This window comes from Pteropus alecto, unplaced genomic scaffold (assembly GCF_000325575.1).
Source record: "Pteropus alecto unplaced genomic scaffold, ASM32557v1 scaffold202, whole genome shotgun sequence".
Lineage (NCBI taxonomy): Eukaryota > Metazoa > Chordata > Mammalia > Chiroptera > Pteropodidae > Pteropus > Pteropus alecto.
Genome location: NW_006432451.1, coordinates 4896727 through 4911653, shown reverse-complemented (window position 1 = coordinate 4911653; position 14927 = coordinate 4896727). Strand labels below are relative to the sequence as shown.

The following is a 14927-nucleotide window of genomic DNA, read 5'->3' as shown; positions in this document are numbered from 1 at the left end:
TTGGAGAGGAGGTGGAGAAAAAGGAAGCCTCATACACTGCTGGTGGCACTGCAAATTGTTACAGCCACTATGGAAAACAGTATGGAGGTTTCTCAAAAAACTAAGAATCGATCTACCATATGATCCAGCAATCCCTCAACGGGGCATTTATCCAAATACATGAAAACCCATATCCGAAAAGATATTTGCACACGGATATTCACAGCAGCATTATTCACAGTGACCAGGACATGGAAGCAAGTGAAGTATCCTAGGATCGATGATTGGCTAAAAAGCTGTGGTACATATATACAATGGAATATTACTCAGCCATAAGAAGAGATGAAATACTGCCATTTGAGACAACATGGATGGAGCTCCAGATAATCATGCTAAGTGAAATAAGCCAGACTGAAAAAGTGGAAAATCACATGATATCACTTATAGGTGGGATATAAACATAAAAGCAACAAAGGAACAGGCAAACAAACAGAGACTCATGGACATGGACAATAGACCAGCAGTTACCAGAGGATAGGGGGTTGGGGGGAGAAGGGAAGAGGTAGATGTGGTAAAGGGGGTCAAATATAGAGGGGTAGGGGGAGGGTGAAGTGGATAAAGGGGATCAAATATATATAAAGTGGACTTTGGGTGGTAAACGCACAATAGAATATATAGATGTTAAATTATAATGTACACCTGAAAATTATATAATTGTATTAACCAATGTTATCCCAACAAACTTAATTAAAAAAATAAAAATAAAACCCAAACTAAACATTAAAAAGAAAAAAAAAAAAGAAATGTACAAATGCAAAGCAGGAAAATCAACTGTTGGTAACCCTGGTGTGACATAAGTATAAGAAGAGCATCAAGACTAGGCAGTGACAGTGAGACTAGAGAGCTGTATTTCTCAATGTCTTGTGTCTTCACCAACTTGCACTATTGGATATACAATAGGGCAAGAAAATATAGATCTTTATAGAATCTTTTTTTCTTTCAGGAGTAGCTTCCAAAGATTCAGAATCCCAGATTGTCTCTCTATCCTGGATCCTGGACTCTTTCTTTTAGGATAGAGCAGGTCAGTTTGCTGGACAAAGTCGCTTTTTGAATGTTTCTATTACTTAGCAGTTTCCTTCCTATACAATCAATGGGTTAAGTAACATCACTAGTCTCCACTAAATAATGTTACTGCAATAGTCCTAGCATTAGTCTAGTTTCAAGATCCTATGAGACAGTGGAGTAGGAGCGGGTTGTGAATGACACAGTGAGAGGAAGGTCTAGTATCTGGAGTTTGTGTGAGGAAATGGGATATGACTATATGAGTTCCCAAAACCCCCTCCTTTTGGTTTTCAAGCCTGTTTAGACGAATATAGAAGACTATATTAAGATACATGTTTCTTTTCAGGCATTGTCGGAAAGCACCTGGCCAGGATTAAATGAAAAGGAAATTGCTATGATGCTAGCATCTCGTTACTGGCAGAAAATTAATCTCTGTGGAGGGGAGAATATTAAGAGGACAGAGGGGCGAAAAAAGAAGAGAGAAGGAGTGGGGCAGAGAAAGATATTGAGGGCCATCTCTCTACCTCTTGGTTATCATGAGAAAGTACAGGGACAATGATGAAGAATGAAATAAAAATCAACAATTCTAGGCCCTGATTAGACCTTTTTCAGTTCCCTCATTCAATCTTTATAACAACTCTGCAAATAATATTTTATACTACTTTGGAAGTGATAACAGAAATATGAGAATTATATCCTGACTTCAAAAAGAAAAAAATATTCTCTTTGGGGAATATAAGTTTAGTGAAAATGTGTTAGTGCTACAATTATGCAAAGCATTCTTCAAGTTACAAGGAGGAATGGGATCTGTAAACCTCATTTCCTTTGAGTTCAGAGTGTTGTGGCGCAAATGATTCTGAGACCCACCGAACCAACTGAGATTAATTATTAGCCTTTATTAGCCGGCCGGCGACTGACTCTCTACCACGCAGGGTTAGAGGAGATCAGCCCTGAGCTTCTCTAGCAGGCTGCTTATAAGGTTTTTTACTACATCTTTGAATGAACAGATTACAAGAAGCAGAAGTTGGTCATTAACTCTTTGTACACAGATAAATGTATTCAGGGGAACTCCCAGCAAACAGGGCCTAATAGACAGTTTATCATCTTTTCCTTGGAATGTTGCGCTTCTCCCTGGGGCTGGTGCCCGGAGATATCACCTCCCTGAAACTGGAGAATTTCCACTTTTACAAGAGCCTACATAATCTTGCCATAATATACTGCAAAAAGAGCTTCAATAAATTTGTTTAAAACATATATTGATAGCATGGTAGAGCCACTAATTTTCAAAAGTGGGCAAAATTGTTAAAATGTTTTACAATTCTACAAGAACCTTAAAAATTAAAGATTGGAGTTCTTTGTGTGTAAGAAAGTTAAGATTCAGAAAAAGAGGAAAAGGAATATAATTCAGGTTGATTAAGGGAACAGAGGGGTAAAAAAACGATAATACAGTGAAAAGTAGGGAGAACAAAAAATGAAAGATGCAGGCAGGGAGAAAAGCTTAGCTGATATGAGAGAAAAGGCTTTCTTAAGAAATGGGAACAGATATACAGAGGGGAACTGATGCAGGGCAGGGTAAATTCCCCCGAGTAACGCTGCAGTAAGAGAGGAAGCGTTCTTGACTGAGTGCCGCAAAGAATTCAAGTGCACACCAGAGTCAGAGTCAAAAAGAAAGTTTATTAGAGAAAGGTTAACACTCATAGACAGAGCATGGTCTCCTCTCAGAGATAATGAGTGAGAGAGCCTGAGAGAGACTCAGAGGGACAGAGAGAGGGACAGAGACAATAAGAGGGACTGAGAAAAAGACATTGAGAGGGACCCCAAGTGTTCAGAGAATTCAGTTTATATACCATTCTTAGTTTCTATGAATTACAGTTTAAAAACTTTATTTACCCATTTTCCTTTGATGGTGTGGGTATACAGTGTGAAAGGATAAGAGTATGTAGTAAGAAAGGCCTGCTGGCAATTCCCAGACTTAGACCTATAGTTTCCGGCAGGGTTTTAGTCACAGAGAAGGAATGGTTGTGTTTATTTTGTGTAGGGTGAGACTAAAAACTGTTTTCCTATTTTCCCTTCAGGGCATGGTTAAACTGTTTGTTAGCAATCCCAGCAGAAATCTTCCTTTGTTCTGTGAGTTTCCTTGTGGTCTGGCTGAAGGGCTGATCAGCACATTGCAATCTCTGAATATAGATGGATTTAACATTTAGTTTTCTTGCCTCCTCCCTACATTAAAACCACCCCACCAAAGCAAAAGAATTATATAACTGTAGATGCAAATGAACCAAAAATTCTTTTTGGTAATCCAGTGTAGTTACAAGTCTAGGAAGTGACAGAATGGAGGATTTGGATTCGCTGAGCATTAATACTCTCAAAATTGTGCTAGGGAATATATCATTTGATGAAGAGAGGAAAGAGTCCTTTAGAAGGCATACATCTTCTTTCTTTTCAGAGATAGCACTTACAGGCTAAGCCTTCAAATCCAGAATCTGCCTCATCAGTTAATTCAGGTTCAGATTAATTCCTTTCTGAGAAGACATTCCAGATTTTTGCACTGAGGCATTTTAAAAATAAAAAGCATTCCTGGAAATCTCCATCCCTTCATCCACCTTTCTCTTCAACCAATAGAAATAGAAAGTGAAGCAACATCATTCATATCTAGCAGATGTATCTATTAAGATAGTTTGATTTGATCTCAGGTCTTGGGGAGAAGGTGGAAAAGGGGCAGGAAGACCAGTAATTAGTGAGAAGAACAGCTAGTTTCATGGAAAGAAATTAATTGTCATGTGAAGAACAAAAACAAAACAAAACCCAGAATTTGCACAAAGAAAAACAAAAATCACACACATTCTATAGTCGTGGGGCAGAATGGAAAGTGAGGATTTAAGTATTTAGTGTTAGATGGGAGAGGGGAGGGTACCCGATATGCACCTGTGGGAAGTTCCTGCTTATTTTTTCACTCAACAAAGGAACAAAACAAACAAACGAACAAAAACTCATAGACACAGACAATGGTATAGTGGTTACCAGAGGCAAAGGGGGGTGAAGGAAGGTAGAAAAGGGTAAAGGGGGTCAAATACATGGTGACAGAAGGAGATTTGACTTTGGGTGGTGAACACACAATGCACTATACACATAATGTATTCTAGAATTGTACACTTGAAACTTAGGTAATTTTATTAACCAATGTCTCTCCAATAAATTTAATATAAATAAATAAAGAAGGAAATGACGGCAATCTCTCCCTGCTAGTGATGCATGAGTACCTGTGGTGAATGAGATGGTAATTGTGGAAAAGCCCATGATCCTACCTGCTGATTCTCATAGGACCATTTGAGGAAGTCATATCACATAGAAATTATTTTGCTCTAGTGAAGAAGTACTTCTAATATTTCTAAATGTATTATCTCTCAATTAATAATCATGACAGACTTGCATTTTTGTTAACTGCTGAATCTTCAGTGCCTGGAATAGTTCTTAGCATTCAGTAAATATCTGATCAATTAATTAATAAGTGAACAGAATACCAAGAATTAGTGAGTTTAAGAGATATAAAATTATAATTATTAGGATTCAAACCCAGTTCTGCCTAAGTCCAAAATCCAGGACTTAAAATATAAGTTTATCTGAGATCAAAAGAGTATCTGGAATTAAAACTGAGTGAACTTTCATTCTATAGATTTCACATCCTCAACTTAATATTTCCTTTTCCAATATCCCTCCAATACAAAACAATATTTCACTTAATCGGAATTATTCTGGAGCTCAGTTAGTTAATAAATATTGTATGGTGGAAAAAGCACTGTGTTCGCTGTCATGAGATCTGAATTCTGACACTTGATCTATACTTTTGGTCCAATGAAACTCTTTTGAGTTTCTATTTCTTCACTAGCAAAATTAAGGGACTGAATAACATGATTTCTCATGTTAACATCTAACTGGTTCCTGGAATATGATAATATAAATAAATATTTAATTTTTTATTCCACTGTCATTAATTATTTCAGTAACTGAAAATAATTACAGGAAGAAGAAGGGAATGGCCTGAAAACTGACTTCAATAAAAAAAATAAGGATAAAATTTTTAATTATCCAAAGGAAAATAATTCTTTAATATGACCAAATAATATAAACTAATAAAAGTATTAGTCCTTTTTGAATTCTTTTTCAAGCATTTCTTAACAGGTAAAACAAGGACATTATTTGTTGAAACTATTGAGGTAACTGTGCTTATTGTCATTCAGGAGTTAGCCGGAATGATTGTTAGCACTCTTTGCTACCTAACATAGAATCATGGAATGGGACCTTTATTTTTAGAGTGTAAAGTAATACGTTTTTCAAATATATAGCTTTACAAAAAAGACTAAAGGAAGGTCCTCAAGTGAGAGCAAGATCTGGAGATGGTAATTTGAAACTGTACAAACAAATATCACTGTTAAAGGTAATTATGTAATTATTACCTATAAAAGTTTTTTTTCAATTCATCTCTTAACCGATTGGAAAATAAATGCAAAAAATAAACATAATATTCTATCAGTTTATAATAGTTATATATAGAAATATATTTGGCAATAACAACACAAAGAAAATGGGTGGGAGCAAAGCTATAACAGGCTAAGGAAATAATGACAGATACTAAAGTAATCATTACAAAAATATACTGTGTTTGCAACATAAATAGGTGTAATACACATAACAACAATACCATATAGTAGGGGGAAAGGGAATAGAGGTTTGTAGGAAGAACAGTTCCACATATTACCAAAATTAAGCTAGCATGATACTAAGACTGATTATTTTAAGTTAATATGTACATTGTAAAACCTAGATTGATCACTGATATATACATTAGATATATATCATTATTTAATTGAAATGCTACATTAAAAAATATTTACTCAATGTAAAAGTATAGTAAAGGTGCAATAGAGGAACTAAAAAGATATGAGACATAGAAAACAAAAAATAAAATGGCACATTTAAACTCAACTGTATGTTGTTTATAGGAGACACTTTATATTCAAAGACACAAATAGATTAAAAGTAAAAAAAAAAAAAAGGAAAAAAAAAGCACATCATGTAAGCAGCAATCACAGGAAAGCTAAGATGGCTAAACTAATAGGCAAAATAGACTTTAAAATGAAAAATCTTACAGGAGTTAAATTAAAAAGGAACATTTTATAATGATGAAAGCATCACTCTATCGGAAGATATAACAATTACAAACATATATGCAGCTAATAACAGAATACCAAAATACATGAAGTAAAAACTTGACAAAAATCAAGAGAAAAATACACAATTCAAAAATAATAGAGACTTCAATACTTTACTTTCAATAATGGATAGAATAACTAGACAGAAGATTAACAAAGGAATAGAAACTTAGGTAACACTATAAACCAACCAGACCTAACCAACATCTGTAGAACATTCCACCCAAAAACGAAATATACATTCTTCTCAAGTACACATAAAATGTTCTCCAGGATAGACCATGTGGTAGGTGATAAAACAAACTTCAACATATATAAAAGGATAGAAATATTACACAATATATTTTCTGACCCCAATAGAATAAAATTAAAAATCAAACAGGGAAAATGAAATAAATATGTAGCAATTAAACAACACATTTCTAAATAATCAATGGGTCAAGTAAGAAATCAAAGGGAAATCAGGAAATACTTTAGATGAATGAAAATGAAGACACAGTATATTAAACTTATAGGATACAACAAAAACAGTGCTTAGAGGAAATTTTATAGCTATAATATCTACATTAAAAAGAAGTCAGATTTTGAAGATCAATAATTTAACCTTGCACCTTAAGACACTAAGCAGGGGGTGGGGTTAGATGGAGGGTTAAGAAGTACCAATGTTTGTCTCCCCACAAAAACAATAAATAAACAACTACAGATCAACCAAAATAGCTCAGAGAAAATTCTGAAATACGACAAAGAATCCACGGAGCTCAAAAATCAAGGATGATTACATAGAAAACTACAGGAAGAATTTTACCTATGTCACCCCATTACCTAATCCAGAGCAGCTTGGTGCCAGGAAGGATCTCCCAAGAGAAAGTATACTCCACAGGGAAAATAGGAGCAGGAGAACCCCACTAAACCTCATCAGTGTGGATGTTTGCTGCCTTTGCTACAGAGGTCTCCCACAGTCTTCACCAACAGTGATCCCAGCTGACAAAGCTACCTGGAATCCCTCTTCCCCATTTTCTCTCCAGGGCTGAAGCTATCACTGACGGGAGACCTGTTTTCGGGGACCCCAATTACTGCTGTGCCCCACTGTCTGGTATCAGGATACCATGGCACCTCACCATATATAAGACCAGAGCTGCCACTGCTCTGTACCCCACTTGTGCCCCAGATCATGGCTTTGTCCCATTATCAGGGAAGCCTCCACTGCCCTGAGCACCACCCTTGTCCTAGGTGGCCTCTCTGAACCATCATTGCTGACAGTACTATTGCTGCTGCCCTAAGCCCCCACTCCATGGGCCCCGACACATAGTTTTAACAGAGCATGTTTTTTCTGTCCTGTGAATCCCTCCAACGCCAGAGTTAGATCTTTGATCCACCATCCCCAGGCTGTGTTACTGCACCCTGCCCCCTGGGGCCACACCACTGCTGTACCTTGTCATCCGAGTACTCATGCTGCTTCTGTATAATACCCTCATCTGCTCTGGAGCTGTCAGAATCACTGCAGAGAGTCCCTGAGACCCAGATCCCAATTTCATGGAACATGTGCATACATCCACACCTTAGACATCAGTGCCACTGCCTTGAAAAACTCATCTGTGCCCCAGGACACTCTTTATTTAGCTTTATTTATTTATATAGCTGACCCCCAAATCCTAGCTCAGTTACAGAAGACTACAGCAGATACCAAGAAGGATACTAAACTAGAACTTCCACCTATGGGCAAAATGGAGGACAGAAAGACCCAAGAAGTCTTTGCCTCTGTGGATCCCAATAGCCCTACCCAATACTGCCACCCACAGAACCTCTGAAATTTTGGTCACAGAAAACCACCACAAAATGGCTGACATTGAACTAAGCTGACAGACCTGCACAGGGACTTTCCACTGTACTTTCCAAGGAAACAAAATGCTCCATCCCACTCAACTGGTGCCATCACAGCCACTTTCGCATGAAAGTCTTTTCCCACTGAAGCAAGCTTAAAAAGGCAGAAGAGCTGACTGTGTCCTCGAATGTTGAGACATCAATACAAAGCTATCTGAGACACAAAAAATCAAGGAAACATGACACCAACAAAGAAACACAATAACTTTCCAGTAATTGCTTCCAAAGAAATGGAGATCTGCAAGTTATCTGAAAATGATTTCAAAATAATTATTTTAAGAAAGCTCAGTGAGAGTCAAAAGAACACAGACAATTCAATGAGCTCAGGTAAACCATACATGAAGAAAATAAAAATTTCACTAAAGAAGTAGAAATTAAAAAAAAAAGCATTAAACAGAAATTCTGGAGCCGAAGAACACAATGAATAAAATGAAAAAAAAAAAAATGCAATGGAGAGCTTCAATATTAGGCTCAACCAGGCAGAAGAAAGAATCATTTAAAATTAAGACATACTTTTTGATATTATATGATTGGAGGAGAATAAAGAAATTAAGATGAACATGAGTGAAGAAAGCCTACATGAGTTATGGGGTACCATCAGAAGAAACAATATGAACATTGTGAGAGTCTGAGAATAATGAGAGAGAGAGAAAGAGATAAAAAAAAAAAACAAAAACAAACTGGTTTAAAAAAATAGTAGCTAAAAATATTACTAATCCGGGGAGAGACATAGCCATCTCAGTACATGAAACTCTAAGATCTCCAAATAGTTTTAATTTAAAGAGATTTTCACTGAGACACATTATAATCAAGCTTTCAAAATTCGAAGATAAAGAAAAATTTTTAAACAGCAAGAGAAAAAGACTCATCACCCACAAAGGACTCCTGATAAGGCTATCAACAGATTCTCAGCAGAAACCTTGTAGGACAGGAGCGAGTGGGAAGATATACTCAAAGTGGTAAAAAAAAAAAAAAAAAAAAAGTCAACCAAGAATACTTTATCCAGCAAAGATGCCTTTCAAACAATGTAGTAGAAATACTCTCCTGGATAAACAAAAGGTAAAGGAATGTATCGCCACTAGATCTGCCCTACAAGAAATGCTAAAGGAGGTTCTTCAAGCTGAGATGGAAGAATACTAATTAGTAATAGGAAAATCTACGAAAGTATAAAATTCACTAGTAAAGGAAAATATATAGTCAAATTCAAAGTACTTCAATATTGCAATAGTGGTGTGTAAATCACATTGAACTCTAGCATATAAGTTAAGAAATAAAAGTGTTAAAAATAACTGTAGCTGCATTATTTTAATGGATTCATAAATAAAAAGATATAAATTGGGACAACAACATAAATAACAGGGCAGGTAAATGTGTAGAACTTTTTATGCAATTAAATTTATGTTATTATCAGCTTAAAATAGGTGGTTATAACCACAAGATGTATTATAAAAGCCTTATAGTAACCACAGAGCAAAAACTTATAATAGATAAAACCGAATGATACATAACATTACAAAAATTCATTAAGTCACAAGGAAATACAGCAAGAAAGGAAGAAAAGAACAAAAGGAACTACAAAAGAATCAAAAAACAATTAAAATATGATAGGAAGTTCTACCTATTACTAATTACTCTAAAAGTAAATGATGTAACTTAAAAGACATAGAGGTATGTATATATGAGAAAATATGATAGATGATGATGATAGGTAGATAGATAATAGATGATAGATATAAGTAGATAAAAATATAGATATAGATATAGATGATAGATAGGTAGATGATAGATAAATAAATCTTATTATATATCTTTTTCAATCATAAAAAAGGAAATCCTGCCAACTGCAACAATATGGCAAGAATTAGAGGACACTATACTGTATGATATCACTTATGTGTGGAATCTTAAAAAAAACAGGCTCATAGACACAGGGAACAGAATTGTGGTTGACAGAGGTGCTGGGGGGCAGTAGAAATAGGATGATGTAGGTCAAAGTGTACGTGCTTTCGATTAAAAAGAATAAGTTCTAGGGAACTAATGTACAGTATGCTGTATATAGTTAATGGTACAGTATTGTGTACTTGAAGTTTGCTGAGAGTAGACTTTAAGCATTTATAACACACACATACACACAAAGAGTTAACCATGTTAACTATGTGAGGCAATGAATGTTAATTATATTGATCTTGGTAACCATTCTACAATGTAATCATCATGTTGTAAACTTCAAATATATACAATTATATTTGCCAATTTTCCTTAGAAATGAATTTAACAAAATAAATGCAGAACTTACACTCAAAAAACTACAAAATATTGTTGAAAGAAATTTAAAAAGATCTAAATATATAGCAAAACATCCTATGTTCATGGATTGGAAAACTTAACATTGTTAAGATGGCAGTACTCATCAAAATGATTTTCAACACAAAATGAGATTCAACACAATCTCTATTATAATCTCAACTAAATTTTTGTAGATACTAACAAGCTTATTCTAAAATTTTTGTGGAATTGCAAGGTATCAGAATAACCAAAAACAATCCTGAGAAAGAATAATAAAACAAGAAGTCTCATACTTTCTGATTTCAAAACTACAAAGCACTGGCAATCTAGTGGTACTGGCACAGGGATAAACAGATAGATCAATGAAATAGAATTGAGAGTCCAGAAATAAACCGATTTCTCTAAAGACAACTGATTTTTTTGTGTGTACCAAGACCTTCATTAGGGTTTTAAACAAATGGTGCTGAGACGACTGGATAGTCACATGTAAAAAAATTAAATTGGACCATTTCCTCACATTGTATACAAAAATAAACTCAAAATGGTTCAAAATTTAATGCGAGAGCAAAACATAAATCTTTAGAAGAAAACAGGAGTAAATCTTCATGAACTTGGATCTGCCAATTAATTCTTAAATATGACACCAGTACAATCAACAATAGAAATAATAGATAAATTGAATCTCATCAAAACTAAAAATTTTTGTGCTTCAAAGGACATCATCAAGAAAGTGAAAAGAATGGGAGAAAATGTTTATTGATTGTGTATTCAATAAAGGACTTGTATGTATAATACATAAAGAACTCATACAACTCAATAATAAAAAGACAAATAACCTAATTAAAAATTTCTGAATAGATATAAAAGATTCTAAATAAACATTTCTCAAAAAAAAAAAGATAGACAATAAGAGATGCTCCACATTATTAGTTATCAAGAAAATGTAAGTCAAAACCACATGCACTAGAATGGCTACAATCAAAAAGTCAGATAATATGTGTTGGCAAGGATGTGGAAAATTTGAACTTTCATGGTCACTCTAAAGTTCAGTTTTTTAAAAAAAATTATTAAGATTATATGTTTAGAGCAGTTCTATGTTCATAGCAAAATTGAGAGGAAGGTACAGAGGTTCCATATATAGGTGTGTTGCTGCAGATTCACTGTTCTGGGGTAAAGGGTACGAGGCTCGGGCAGTTGGAAGAAAATGCCAGGAGCCGTAGGCACTGCGACATAGCTCTTTATTCCAGCAAGGGCACAGCCAACTGCTCAGGGTGGCAGGGTTATCCAGCAAGGGCATGGCCACCCTCGCATGGCGGCAGCGCCTTTTAGACACAGTTTAAACAATAGTGGCGCACTGCCAAGTTAGAAGCCCATGCACGGGTTCTGGGCACATGGTTACATAAGGGGAGAAGTGCTGAGTTTCCTCCACTAGGAAGTTAGCTACGGTGTTGGGAGAGAGCCCGTCTACGACTGTCTTTCTTTCTCCACACACTAGGCATACCTTGTTTTATTGCACTTCACTTTACTGCATTGCGCAGACATTGCACGTTTTTACAAATGGAAATTTTGTGGCAACCCTGTGTCAAGCAGGTCTACTGGCACCATTTTTCCAACAGCATTGCTCGTTTCGTGTGTCTGTGTCACATTTTTATTGTTATTATATTTGTTATGGTGCTCTGTGTTCAGCAATCTCTGATATTACTGTTGTAATTGTTTTGGACATCACAAACCGTGCCCATGTAAGATGACAAACTTAATCAATAAATGTTGTGTGTGGGCTGCCTGCTCCACCAACCACTATTTCACAATCTCTTTCCCATTCCTCAGGCTCCCCTATTCCTTAAATAACAACAATATTGAAATTAGGCTAATTAATAACCATACAATGGCCTCTAAGTGTTCAAGTGAAAGGAAAGTCATATGTCTCTCACTTTAAATCAAAAGATAGAAATCATTAAGGTTAGTGAAGAAGGCATGTCAAAAACCAAGATAAGCCAAAAGCTAGGCCTTCTGTGCCAAATAGTGAGCCAAGTTGTTAATATAAAAAAATTTTTTTGAAGGAAATTAAAAGTGCTACTCCAGTGAACACATGAATAATAAGAAAGTGAAACAGCTTTATTGCTGATATGGAGAAAGTTTTAGTGATCTGGATAGAAAATCAAACCAGCCACAACATTCCCTAAGCCAAAACCTTAATTCTCTTCAATTCTATAAAGGCTGAGAGAGCTGAGGAATCTGCAGAAGAAAAGTTTGAAGCTAGCAGAGGTTGGCTCATGAGATTTAAGAAAAGAGGCTTCTCCATAACATAAAAGTACAAGGTGAAGCAGCAAGTGCTGATATAGAAGCTGCCACAAGTTATCTAGAAGATCTAGCTAAGATAATTAATGAGATTGGATACACTAAACAACAAATTTTCAATGTAGATGAAACAATCTTATATTGGAAGAAGATGCCTTGTAGGACTTTCATAGCTAGAGAGGAGAGTCAATGCCTGGCTTCAAAGCACAGGCTGATTCTCTTGTTAGGGTTTATTGCAGCTGGTGACTTTAAGTTGAAGCCAATGCTCCTTTATCATTCAGAAAAATCGTAGGTCCCTTAAAATTATGCTAAATCTACTCTATCTGTGCTCTGTAAATGAAACAACAAAGCTTGGATGATAGCATATCTGTCTAAAACATGGTTTACTGAAAATTTTAAGCCCACCGTTGAGACCTACTGTTCAGAAAAAAAGACTTCTTTCAAAACATTGCTCATCAACAATGCGTCTGGTCACCCAAGAGCTGTGACAGAGATGTATAATGAGATTAATGTTGTTTTCATGCCTGCTAACAGAATATCCTTTCTGCAATCCGTGGATCAAGAAGTAATTTCAAGTTTCAAGTATTATTATTTAAGAAATGCATTTTGTAAGGCTATCGCATCATAGAGAGGATTCCTTTCGTGGATCTGGAAAAAGTCAATTGAATATCTGGAAAAAATTCAACATTCTAGATGTCATTAAGAACATTAATGGGAAGAGGTCAAAATATCAACATTAATAGGAGTTTGGAAGAAGTTGATTCCCACCCTCATGGATGAGTTTGAGGAGTTTTAAAACTTTGGTGGTCGAAGTGACTGCAGATGCGGAAATAGCAAGAGAACTAGAATTAGAAGTGGAACCTAAAGATATGACTAAATTGCTGCACTCTCATGATAAATCTTTAACAGATGAGAACTTGCTTCTTACAGATGAAGAAAGAGTTTTCTTGAGATGAAATCTACTCCTGGTAAAGACGCTATGAAGATTACTGCAATAACAACAAAGGACTTAGAATATTACATAAACTTAATAGATAAAGCAACGGCATGATTTAAGAGGATTGATTCCAATTTTGAAAAATGTTCTGTGGGTAAAATGCTATCAAACAGCATCATGTTACAGAGAAATTGTTTATGAAAGAAAGATTCAATTGCTGCTGCAAACTTTATTGTTATCTTATTCTTAAAAGTTGCCACAGTCACTCCAATCTTCAACAACCACCACTCTAGTCAATCAGCAGTCATCAACATTGAGGCAAGATCCTCCATTAGCAAAATATTATGACTTGCTGAAGGCTTAGAGGACAGTTAACATTTTTTAGCAATAAATTATTCTTTAAAGTATGTACTTTTAAAGATAAAATGCCATTGCACAGTTAATACAGTACAGGGTAAACATAACTTTTATATGCACTGTAACACCGTAAAATTTGTGACTCACTTTATTGTGATGTTCACTTTATTGTGGTGGTCTGGAACAGAAACTATGTATCACTGAGGTATGCCTGTACTCTCTGACCCAAACAAGCATAGCATCCTCCATTACCAACATCTCTATGAGAGTGGTACATTTCTTACATTGATATACCTACACCTGCACATCATAATCACTCAAAGTTCATAGTTACATTGCAGTTTATTATTACATTCTATGGGTTTGTACAAATGTATAATGACAAGTATCTATCATTATAGTATCATACAGAATATTTTCACTGCCTTAAAAATCCTCTATACTCTGCCTATTTAGCCCTACCCCCTCAAACCCAAGCAAACACTGATCTTTTTACTTTTTACTCCATAGTTTTTCCTCTTCCAGAATATCATATAGTTGGAATCATACAGTATGTAGATTTTTCAGATTGGCTTCTTTCACTTAGTAATATACATTTAGCTTTCCTCTATGTCTTTTCATGGCTTGTTCATTTCTTTTTAGTGCTGAATAATATTCCATCGTCTGGATGTACCATGGTTTATTTATTCATTCACCCACTGAAGCACATCTTGGTTACTTCCAAGTTTTTGGAATTATAAATAAAGCTGCAATAAACACCCATGTGCAGGTTTTTGTGTAGACATAAGTTTCCAATTCTTTTGGGTAAATACCAAGGATCATAATTGCTGGATTTTATGGTAAGAGTATGTTTAGCTTTGTAAAAAACCACCAGACTGTCTTCCAAAGTGGCTGTACCATTTTGCATTCCCACCACC

General features: G+C 35.4%; 1 pseudogene; it reads left to right on the top strand.

Annotated features, from left to right (window-relative positions):
* LOC107195349 overlaps nt 1-1600 on the top strand; it is a 15091-nt pseudogene extending 13491 nt beyond the window's left edge.
* The last annotated feature ends 13327 nt before the right edge of the window (nt 1601-14927 follow it).